Source organism: Nerophis lumbriciformis, linkage group LG33, assembly GCF_033978685.3.
Source record: "Nerophis lumbriciformis linkage group LG33, RoL_Nlum_v2.1, whole genome shotgun sequence".
Taxonomy (NCBI): Eukaryota; Metazoa; Chordata; class Actinopteri; order Syngnathiformes; family Syngnathidae; genus Nerophis; species Nerophis lumbriciformis.
In genome coordinates, this window is record NC_084580.2 from 12,018,857 (window position 1) to 12,031,236 (window position 12,380).

Below are 12,380 nucleotides of genomic sequence, written 5' to 3' on the forward strand. Positions count from 1 at the left end.
AAGTTTTTTTTAGCTCAATAGCCCAAATGACAAAAGAGAGGGCCTAAAGGGGAACCTTAACCCTTGTGTGGTGTTCGGGTCTGTGGGACCCGTTTTCGATTTTTATTAAAAGAAAAATGATACAATTGATTAATTTTTCAAACTGAGACTCACTGGCTTTGGCTCATTTTCTGTGAAGAATATATATCAGAATACATATTTAATGAACACAAAGACACCATACACCCCTCCTACACATTTCTATTACATATAAGATGCACGGGTCCACTGGACCCGGGGCTAATAGAAGTGTGGAAATTGATGTTCTGTGTACCACACACACACACACACACACACACACACACACACACACACACACACACAGCAGGCCTAGACAGGAGGAGGACAGAGTGTAGGTACACAGAACATCAGAGGGTCAAATGTGCGAGAAAATGAGAGCAGACAGTGTTGACAAACAATGTTGCAACCTTGTGTGGGAAGTGCAGGTGCAGAAACACAAAAGAAGAATCCCTGTGGGATGCATAAACTGGCAGAGAAATTTCCATGCAACGTTCATATTGTTGTTACTCAGCCAGTGTTTGTGGGTCTGATGGACCCGTTGCATTTTGTGGCTTTTAATGCCTCCCAAGCAAACACTTTTATGTTAAAATACTGAACAGATGTTTACCTCATTCCAATAAACATCTCTTCAGTATTTTAACATAAAAGTGTTTGATTGTGAGGCATTAAAAGCCACAAAATGCAACGGGGTCCATCAGACCCACAAACGCTGGCTGAGTAACAACAATATGAACATTACACAAGGGTTAAGTAGGCTGATCATATTCTGAAATCCCAAAAAGAGGACACATATATGCGTGCCAAGGCGGGCAGCACGCCAAGGCCGGGACTAGGTGAAAATGTGCCAATGATACTCGAACTTGCTTTATAAATAATATATTTATTTAAATAAAGCATTTTTTCTCCTCTGTTGACAGCAGTGTTGGCGCTAGGAATTTTCAAATTGGGGTCCCATGGACCCCATCAAGTCATAAAAATGGGGTCCCACAGTAAAAAATAAGTCTTATATTAGTGGTATAATGAAGATAACCCATGATGTGAGTGTCTATATTAGCTATATTAGCCTACTATCCAAATGAATTTAAACGTCTTATATAAGTGTTATAATGAAGACAACACTTGATGTAAGTGTCTAGTCCAGGGGTCACCAACCTTTTTGAAACCAAGAGCTACTTCTTGGGTACTGATTAATGCGAAGGGCTACCAGTTTGATACACATTTAAATAAATTGCCAGAAATAGCCAATTTGCTCAATTTACCTTTAACTCTATGTTATTATTAATAATGAATGATATTTATCTTTTACGGAAGGTATTTTGTAGAGAATAAATGATGAAAAAAACACTTACCGGTAATTGAACGGTTTAAAAAAGGAGAAAACATGAAAAAAATGAAAATTAAATTTTGAAACATAGTTTATCTTCAATTTCAACTCTTTAAAATTCAAAATTCAACCGAAAAAAAGAAGAGAAAGACTAGCTATTTCGAATCTTTTTGAAACATTTTAAAAATAATTTATGGAACATCATTAGTAATTTTTCCTGATTAAGATTAATTTTAAAATTTTGATGACATGTTTTAAATAGGTTAAAATCCAATCTGCACTTTGTTAGAATATATAACAAATTGGACCAAGCTATATTTCTAACAAAGACAAATCATTATTTCTTCTAGATTTTCCAGAACAAAATTTTTAAAAGAAATTCAAAAGACTTTGAAATAAGATTGACACATAGAATGGACCTGCTATCCCCGTTTAAATAAGAAAATCGCATTTCAGTAGGCCTTTAAATCACCAAAAATGCTCCCCTCACCTCCCAGGGGGTGAACAAGGGGATGGGTCAAATGCAGAGGACAAATTTCACCACACCTAGTGTGTGTGTGACAATCATTGGTACTTTAACTTAACTTAACTAAGAGTCTTCCCTCAATAACCTCAGAATTATTGCTTATTAGTAACCCTAACCCTAACCCAACCCTAACCCTAATGACCAAATAACTCTAAATTAAGTATTTGTTACCTTAATAAGCAACTAATTAATGATGAATGTTTCCCATACTAAAGTGTTACCAAAAATATATACCTTTCTTTTTTGAATATAGAGAATGACAAACGGCAGGAAATACCCTGCTGGCTAACAAATACACGGACGGACAAACAAATCTGGCAACCCCCAAAAAACATAATCCAAATATTGTGTTGCTCTGCTGGCTGACTTCCAACATCATCAGGCCTCCCACCGTGGCCCCAATTTCAGGTCAAACAATGGAGCCCCCTTTCGCGTCCCTCGCGGTCCCTCCGGCAGGAAATGACCTCACACGCAGAGAATGAACCCGCACTGACACACAACCACCCCTTTCACCTAGGGTCGGGGGTCAACGGAGTCAGGAGGGAGTCAGGATGTGTGCGGTGGAAACATGTCTCTGATCAACTGTCAGCGGCGGACAGTTGCGTGTGAGATTCCGCGGAATGCCAGGCAAGTATGTTTGCTTTGTATGTGTAAGTGTGTTTTGTGTTTGGGTTTTTTTTTTTTTTTGCGAAAGGGAACATGTGTGTTTCCCGTCAAGTCACGAATGACCTCGTTAGGAAAGGGGTCGTGCCGAACGATGACGAGGTGAGGCCACACTCGTCTTTTGCAGGTTCTTTTGATGAGAAAACTTCATGACTGAGTTCAAAGCAACACTATGCAATAACCTGACCTTAGAATGACAGCATTACAGTCATGGTGATGCTACACTGACTTCTAATCAAGAGAATTTAGTTGCCTTGGCCAAACCGGATCACCTGCTTTTAGAACAGTGGTGGACACTAATGGTTCTCTAACTTTTTTCACCAAGTACACCTGTCTCTCCAAAGACCAACATAATGACCAACATTAAAATACAGTAGCATAGTAGGCCTAAACCAGGGGTCGGCAAACCAAAACGTTGAAAGAGCCAAATTGGACCAAAAATACAAAAAACTAATCTGTCTGGATCCGCAAAAAATTAAAAGCCGTATATAAGTCTTATAATGAAGGTAAGGTACATGATGTAAGTGTCTTTATTAGCTATGTTAGCCTACTATCAAAATTACATTAAAAGTCTTGGTAATACTTTAGGATGGGGAACATATTCCAAGTAACAAAGACTTAATTTAGAGTTATTTGGTTAGGGTTGTCATGTCTGTGTAATCATGTTTTGTTTTAGTCATGTTTTGTTTTGTTTAGTTATTGGACTCTTTAGTTTCTGGCTTTTCACTCCCTTGTCTTGTTTCCATGGTTACCCATTAGTTTTACCTGTTCCACGTTTGGACTCATTGTGCACTCTTGTTTGTCACCATAGCAACCCATTAGTTTTCACCTGTCATGTCACGCACCTGTTTTGAGTCATGCACCTGTTGTTAATCATGTCTGTGTTATTTAAGCTTTTCATTTTCTGTTGTTCGTCCTGGTGTCATATATTTTCTAACCCTGCTATCCTCTCGTATCAAGCCACAGTAAGTGTTTTTATTTCGTGTTCACAGTTTCTGCCTTAGAGCAAGTTTTGTTTTCATTCGCCAAGTTTTTTACCTCCGCCATTGTGCGCGCCTTTTGTTTGCTTCTGTTTTGTAGTTTGTTAGTGTTTAAAATGAATCATGTACCCACCTTCAAGCCTTGTCCGATCCAAGTTCACTTGCATCTCGGGAAAACAAAAACTCCACAGTCCAAGTTCTGACAAGGGTTAGGGTTAGGGTTGTTGTATAATACGGCCATGCAGAATAAGGCATTGATAAGTATTTAATAATGACTAATTAAGAGCCAATATGTTACGAATTTGCATGTTAATAAGCAACTAATTAATTGTGAATATGTTCCCCATACTAAAGTGTTACCAAAGTCTTATATAAGTGTTATAATGAAGGCAACACATGTCTATATTAGTTATAATAGCCGACAATCAAAAAGATTACGTTTCGCAGGCTGAAGCAAATCTTCGTTGACAGAAATGTTGTATAAAAATAATAAATGTAAATAAATTAATCAGTTATGAGTGCTGTTCTTGGGAAGCAGTAAGTTATTTGTATCGGCTTGAGGAAAAAAATACATTGCGCATTTCCTTTTTTTAGCGTCAACATTTCTACTTTTTCCTGTTACTTTACACTCGTTTGCTCTTTTATTCCACTTTTTATGTGCTTTTTATGTAATAGTATGTTAGAAGGCTAAAACATATACTGCGGGCGTCCGCACTTCGGACAACACCTGCCTTAAGGTAACCAGGAATTACCCTGCCAGCGAGCTACCAAATTCACATATAAAGAAGCATTAATATGTTGTGCATTTGCCATTTACAATCTTTTTGCTCTGAAAAAGTTTCACCTTCTCTAAAATTGAAAAAAAAAATGGTACGGTCCTCCCCTTCTCTTTTTGACATTTAAGTCAAAATAAATTGGTTTCCCCTCCCGCACGTTGAAAGAGCCATATTGGACCAAAAATACAAAAAGAAATCTGTCTGGAGCCGCAAAAAAATTAGAAAGTCTTATATAAGTGTTATAATGAAGGCAACACATGATGTAAGTGTCTATATTAGTTATAATAGCCTACTATCAAAATGACTGTGTCGTAGGCTGAAGCAAATCTTTGCAGACAGAAATGTTGTAATTGAATATTTATTCTACACATTTTTACAACATTAGAAACCATTAGTAATTCAGAGGCTACTCAGAAGGTGAGATAACTCCTGGAAATTACTGGCTTTTAATGGCCAAAGGTATAGATGTGTGTGTCCAAGTTAAAGGAAACGGCAGGCTGTAATAAATCTTGTAATAAATCTTTTAATAGATTTATTACTATCTTTGACAAGCTAGGCAATGTTTGCTGTGGTCTGGAACAACATGGCACACAAACAACTATCTGAAATGCAGCCAATATTACATACAGATAATGTGTCATGACACATGCAAAACTAAATTATATACAAAGAGGATAAAAGTAAAGGATATTAAATGAGCTCAAATATACCTACTAATGAGGCATAATGATGCAATATGTACATACAGCTAGCCTAAATAGCATGTCATGCTCTGACCAAATAAGCCTGATTCACTCTCCAACAAGTCAATAACATCAACAAAGCTCACCTTTGTGCATTCACGCACAGCATAAAAGGTTTGGTGGACAAAATGACACAAAGAAGGAGTGGAAAGATTTTACATGTAAACAAACTGTTGTGTTTGTTTTTATTTTCCCCCCATCTTTTTCCATTTACAATCCTTTTTTAAAAATGCTCCAAGGAGCCACTCGGGCAGCGCTCGAGGGCCGCAGGTTGCTGACCCCTGGCCTAAATATTCGTTAAAACAAGGCAGAGCTTTCATTTAACAAATGTGTTTAATATTTAGGCCACTGTAACATTACAGTTTGAACAGTAACACTGTGTTTGAATAGTTAATTTTTTCGGAGGTTGAGAATGGTGTAACGGTGTACACATCAAAGTTAAAAAAGTAACCCGAGTCAAGTAGCTGGGACCAGAGGTGTACATTTTCCATGAGTGTTTCACTGGTCGCTAAATCAGTGATGGCTTCATCTGCATTACGTTCCTTTTTTTTGCAAATATGCAAATCAAATGATTTACTTAAAAGGTGCCATGTGTAGTAATGTGGCCAGAAATGGTGCTGCAATCACAGTCAAAATCCTGTAGTGCCCTCCCACTCTCCATGACGAATCCTAACTCCAAGGAACTTCAAATGGCAATCGACGAGTCCGACGCTGTAGGTTTCTCTTGTTTATGCTTCTTGCAAGATGGTTTACTAAGTAATTATGCCACATTTTACTGATGTGCATTAGCCAAATATATTTGTAAAGTTACGCAGCAATATTTTAGTCGGGAGTCGGGACAGATTGTTGGCCTTACCCTGCTAAAATGTCTAGTTTGACCGCACGCACCACCATTGAAATAATTATATATAATAATATATAATAGATTATATATCGCATAGGCCAGGGGTCGGCAACCCAAAATGTTGAAAGAGCCATATTGGACCAAAAATACAAAAACAAATCTGTCTGGAGCCGCAAAAAATTAAAAGCCATATTACATACAGATAGTGTGTCATGAGATATAAATTGAATTAAGAGGACTTAAAGGAAACTAAATGACCTCAAATATACCTACAAATGAAGCATAATGATGCAATATGTACATATAGCTAGCCTAAATAGCATGTTAGCATCGATTAGCTTGCAGTGACCAAATATGCCCGATTATCACTCCACACAAGTCAATAACATCAACAAAACTCACCTTTGTGCATTCATGCACAACCTTTAAAGTTTGGTGGACAAAATGAGACAGAAAAAGAAGTGGCATAAAACACGTCCTAGAACGTCAGAGAAAGTTCTACATGTAAACAAACTACGGTGAGTTCAAGGACCGCCAAAATTAGTAGGACAAAACGGTGCTCGCCAAATACTCGAATCAGTGAAGCTGACAGTGTGCTTTATAACAATTAGGGAGGTTTGTGTCATGTTTGTTCTCCTACAGAAACCATATTAAAACAAAAAATATATTTTTTACCTCTCATCTTTTTCCATTTTTCATACATTTTTTAAAAAGCTCCAGAGAGCCACTAGGGCGGCGCTAAAAGAGCCGCGGGTTGCCGACCCCTGGCATAGGCCTACCGTATTTTTCGGAGTATAAGTCGCACCGGAGTATAAGTCGCACCTGCCGAAAATGCATAAAAAAGAGGGAAAAAACATATATAAATCGCACTGGAGCCCGGCCAAACTATGAAAAAAACTGCGACTTATAGTCCGAAAATATGGTACTTTGATGGCAAGTCAAGGCCAACAATAAATTACCACCACAATTGGTCCAGCATAACCCCATGTTGCATCCAACCTGACGCATTGCATTCTCTTCTTCCATGTATGCACATCACCATCTTTCAGTGCAGAGTGCAATTCTATGAGCCAACCCACGTTACGCATAAATCATATAGCCTACTACCATGTCAATACACAAAGTAGAAAATCATTACATGTCATTAATTATATTGTGCCAAGCAAATACCACCCCATATGTGTTTGATGCACATACAGTACCAGAAACCGAAATTAGCCCGACTAATATTGGAACGCATTTCCTCAGCATACCAGCATTTTGAGAACGAATCAGGCACTGACACTACCCATATCCACATAGGTTTTATTTGTCGAAAATATACTTTGTCTTGTCAGTTGGATGACACATCGACATACAGGCTAACAAGTATATATTTCCCCCGTTAGCCTATATGTCGATGTGTCATTGACCGGGCTAGTATGCTAAGCTACACTAGTGTGATGGTGCTTCGCTCCTAAGCATTCGTTGTACGAACATACTAGCTTTGTTAGACAAGATCATAGACTGTATTGGAAAATACAGTTTACAAACGAAATGTCAATTTCCATTTATTACAAGTAATAAGAAAACGTAAATGCCTTACTTACCTATCAAGGAGGAAATGAGCAAGTTTGGCGTCAGATGAAAAAAAATCTTCTCCGCCTTCGTCTCCATCTTTCAAAGGCATCCCCGATACAAATCCTCGTTTTGTTCCTGACTCTTTGTCATGAATAAGTGTAGAATCGTAACGACAACTTTTACATTTACTAAGTTATGACATGATTAGTAACTTTACCAGTGGCAGTAGCTCGGCGAAGGTGGCGGTGCGTAACTGGCAACCAGGATGTGACACACTCACAGACTTTCTAATTGGTCAAACGTTGAAGGGCGGGGCATCGAAATGAAAACAATAACACTGTTTCGGGGCTGTAAATCTAATTTTGAAATAATAATAATAATAATAATAATAATACATTTTATTTATAAGGCGCCTTTCTGGGCACTCAAGGACGCCGTACAAAGTCAAAACAATCAAATTAAATTGGATAAAAACAACAACAACAACACAAAGATAAATGATAATGGGTTGTACTTGTATAGCGCTTTTCTACCTTCAAGGTACTCAAAACGCTTTGACAGTATTTCCACATTCACCCATTCACACACACATTCACACACTGATGGCGGGAGCTGCCATGCAAGGCCCTAACCACGATCCATCAGGAGCAAGGGGTGAAGTGTCTTGCCCAAGGACACAACGGACGTGACTAGGATGGTAGAAGGTGGGGATTGAACCCCAGTAACCAGCAACTCTCCGATTGCTGGCACGGCCACTCTACCAACTTCGCCACGTTTCCCCTCCCGCATGTTGAAAGAGCCATATTGGACCAAAAATACAAAAAGAAATCTGTCTGGAGCCGCAAAAAAATTAAAAGTCTTATATAAGTGAGATAGAGAAGAGAAGATGATTACAATGAATAAGCAGTCAGGAATAGGTGTGTTTTGAGTCTTGATTTGAAGAGGGATATTGAGTCTAAGTTACGAAGGTCTGGTGGTAAAGAGTTCCAAAGATGTGGGGCAGAGCGGCTGAAAGCTCGGGCACCCATGGTGGACAGTTTAAATAAGGGGACAGTGAGATGGATGGATGAAGAAGATCTTAGGAAACATGAGGGCGTGGCGACATGGAGCAGGTCAGAGAGATATGACGGAGAGAGGTTATGGATGGCTTTGAAAGTGAGGAGAATTATTTTAAAGTGGATGCGATGTTTGATGGGTAGCCAGTGGAGTTGCTGCAGAACAGGGGTGATGTGCTGGATTGAAGGGGTTCTGGTGATTATCCGGGCTGCATAAATCTGGAGAAGCTGAAGTTTGTGTAGTGACTTGTGAGGGAGACCAAACAGGAGAGAGTTGCAGTAGTCCAGGTGAGAGGTGACCAGGCTATGGACTAGTATGGCAGCAGTATGTGGGGTAAGGGATGGGCGAAGACAATTAATGTTCCGTAGATGAAAGTAAGCAGATCGGGTAATGCTGTTTATGTGGGCTTGAAAGGAGAGTGTGCTGTCGAGGATGACACAAATGAGCATATCCCGGCTGAACTACTGTTATCAGTTATAGAGGTATTTGAAAAGAACAGGATTTATTAATGCCTTTTGACATATCAGGGCCATTTAATGATGACTTCACATGAAATTATTACATGTGGCGCCTTTAAGTAGTGGTTAATGTGGTCACAAAAACATACAGTAGGACTTCCATATTAGAGATGCGTCTATATAAACTATTATTAGGCTGCATCGCTCGGGTCGATGCCAGGGTTGTTGTGGTGCTCAAACGGAGCAGCAATATGACGGCGACACTGGTGATTAAACTGAATCATTTAACAAAAACAATGACACAGAGCGTGAGAGCAATTGTTGGGCCGAGCGAAACGATATGGCTCACTGGAGCCAGAATTCCCATCGTTTGTTTTTTTTAATTGTGCTGTTCTTCGAAATACAAACAGGGTGCATTTCAATTTGTCTTGTTGGAAGTCAATTGTTGCGTGGCAGCGTTCTTTTTGAGACAAGTGATCACACTTTACAGAGTTTTCAACTTACTTAGCTGTTACCCACAGCCAGTGATGGGCAAGTTGATTGGAAAATGTAGTAAGCTAAGCTACAAGTTACTTTCGATTAAATGTAGCTAAGCTTCAGGGGCATACACAGCAAAAGTAGCTTGCTACATCAAAGCTACATTTTAACGGCATTTATTTATATGTGCCCACATGTATAATATCAACGTTAATGTAACTGAGGGTGTACAAATGGACCCAACAAAGGTCCATTACTATTAAAGGCCTACTGAAATGCGATTTTCTTATTTAAACGGGGATAGCAGGTCCATTCTATGTGTCATACTTGATCATATTTTTGCTGAAAGGATTTAGTAGAGAACATCGACGATAAAGTTCGCAACTTTTGGTCGCTGATAAAAAAGCCTTGCCTGTACCGGAAGTAGCAGACGATATGTGCGTGACGTCACAGGTTGTGGAGCTCCTCACATCCGCACATTGTTTACAATCATGGCCACCAGCAGCGAGAGCGATTCGGACCGAGAAAGTGACGATTTCCCCATTAATTTGAGCGAGGATGAAAGATTCGTGGATGAGGAAAGTGAGAGTGAAGGACTAGAGGGCAGTGGGAGCGATTCAGATAGGGAAGATGCTGTGAGAGGCGGGTGGGACCTGATATTCAGCTGGGAATGACTAAAACAGTAAATAAAGGCAAGACATATATATACTCTATTAGCCACAACACAACCAGGCTTATATTTAATATGCCACAAATTAATCCCGCATAACAAACACCTCCCCCCTCTCGTCCATATAACCCGCCAATACAACTCAAACACCTGCACAACACACTCAATCCCACAGCCCAAAGTACCGTTCACCTCCCCAAAGTTCATACAGCACATATATTTCCCCAAAGTCTCCAAAGTTACGTACGTGACATGCACATAGCGGCACGCACGTACGGGCAAGCGATCAAATGTTTGGAAGCCGCAGCTGCATGCGTACTCACGGTACCGTGTCTGCGTTTCCAACTCAAAGTCCTCCTGGTAAGAGTCTCTGTTGTCCCAGTTCTCCACAGGCCAATGGTAAAGCTTGACTGTCATCTTTCGGGAATGTAAACAATGAAACACCGGCTGTGTTATCCGGCACAACAGTCAGGGGGTGCATTCTACGGCGGGGGTGCGTTATCCGGCACAATACCTGCCGCAATACACTGCTTCCCACCTACAGCTTTCTTCTTTGCTGTCTCCATTGTTCATTGAACAAATTGCAAAAGATTCACCAACACAGATGTCCAGAATACTGTGGAATTTTGCGATGAAAACAGAGGACTTAATAGCTGGCCACCATGCTGTCCCAAAATGTCCTCTGCAATCCGTGACGTCACGCGCAGGTGTCATCATACCGATACGTTTTCAGCAGGATATTTCGCGCGAAATTTAAAATTGCACTTTAGTAAGCTAACCCGGCCGTATTGGCATGTGTTGCAATGTTAAGATTTCATCAATGATATATAAACTATCAGACTGTGTGGTCGGTGGTAGTGGGTTTCAGTAGGCCTTTAACTACCGTATTTTCCGCACTATTAGCCGCACCTAAAAACCACAAATTTACTCAAAAGCTGACAGTGCGGCTTATAACCCGGTGCGCTTTATATATGGATTAATATTAAGATTCATTTTCATAAAGTTTAGGTCTCGCAACTACGGTAAACAGCCGCCATCTTTTTTCTTCTTCTACGGCAAGCAACCGCCAAGGTAAGCACCCGCCCCCATAGAAGAGGAAGCGCTTCTTCTTCTACTGTAAGCAACCACCCGCCCCCGTAGAAGAAGAAGAAGCGCGCGGATATTACGTTTCATTTCCTTTGTGTGTTTACATCTGTAAAGACCACAAAATGGCTCCTACTACGCGACAGGTTTCCGGTTCATGAAAAGAAGCAATCTCTCCATCCGCACACGGACTACTATTTCACAGCAACTGCCTAAAGACTTTCAAGAAAAGCTGGCTACTTTCCGTGCATATTGTAAAAACAAGATAGCTGAAAAAAAGATCCGGCCAGAGAACATTATCAACATGGACGAGGTTCCACTGACTTTTGATATTCCTGTGAACCGCACTGTGGATACAACGGGAGCACGTACGGTGAATATTCGCACCACAGGGAATGAGAAGTCATCCTTCACTGTGGTTCTAGCTTGCCATGCTAATGGCCAGAAACTTCCACCCATGGTGATATTCAAAAGGAAGACCTTGCCAAAAGAGACCTTTCCAGCCGGCGTCATCATAAAAGCTAACTCGAAGGGATGGATGGATGAAGAAAAGATGAGCGAGTGGTTAAGGGAAGTTTACGCGAAGAGGCCGGGTGGCTTTTTTCACGCAGCTCCGTCCATGTTGATATACGACTCCATGCGCGCCCACATCACGCTGGTTTTTAATATATTATTAAAGTTTGACTGACCTATCTGACTGTTTTTTTGACATTCCCTTTAGCGCAGTTAGATGCGGCTTATAACACGGGGCGGCTTATAGGTGGACAAAGTTTTGAAATATGCCGTTCATTGAAGGCGCGGCTTATAACCCAGGGCGGCTTATGGTGCGGAAAATACGGTATCTGCCATTTAGCTGGGGACAGCTCTAATACTAACTCTAGGGGTCCCCGCACCCCACTGTATTTATTTCAGTTTGCCTTTTTTTGGGCCCACCTCTATTATGTTATTCATTTTCTCTACCTACAGCAAAAAACATAGCATCTATCTATATCTTGACAAATACAAAAACAAAACAATGACTTGTGTGTTGTTTCGGAACTGTTGGTGACAGTTATGTGCAGTAAAACTTTTCATGAACTCAACTCACCTTAATGTGTGGTCCTAAATTTTTGTTGGACGTCTTAGAAGAGAGCAGTTATGATTTTGGTTTACAGAGTGAA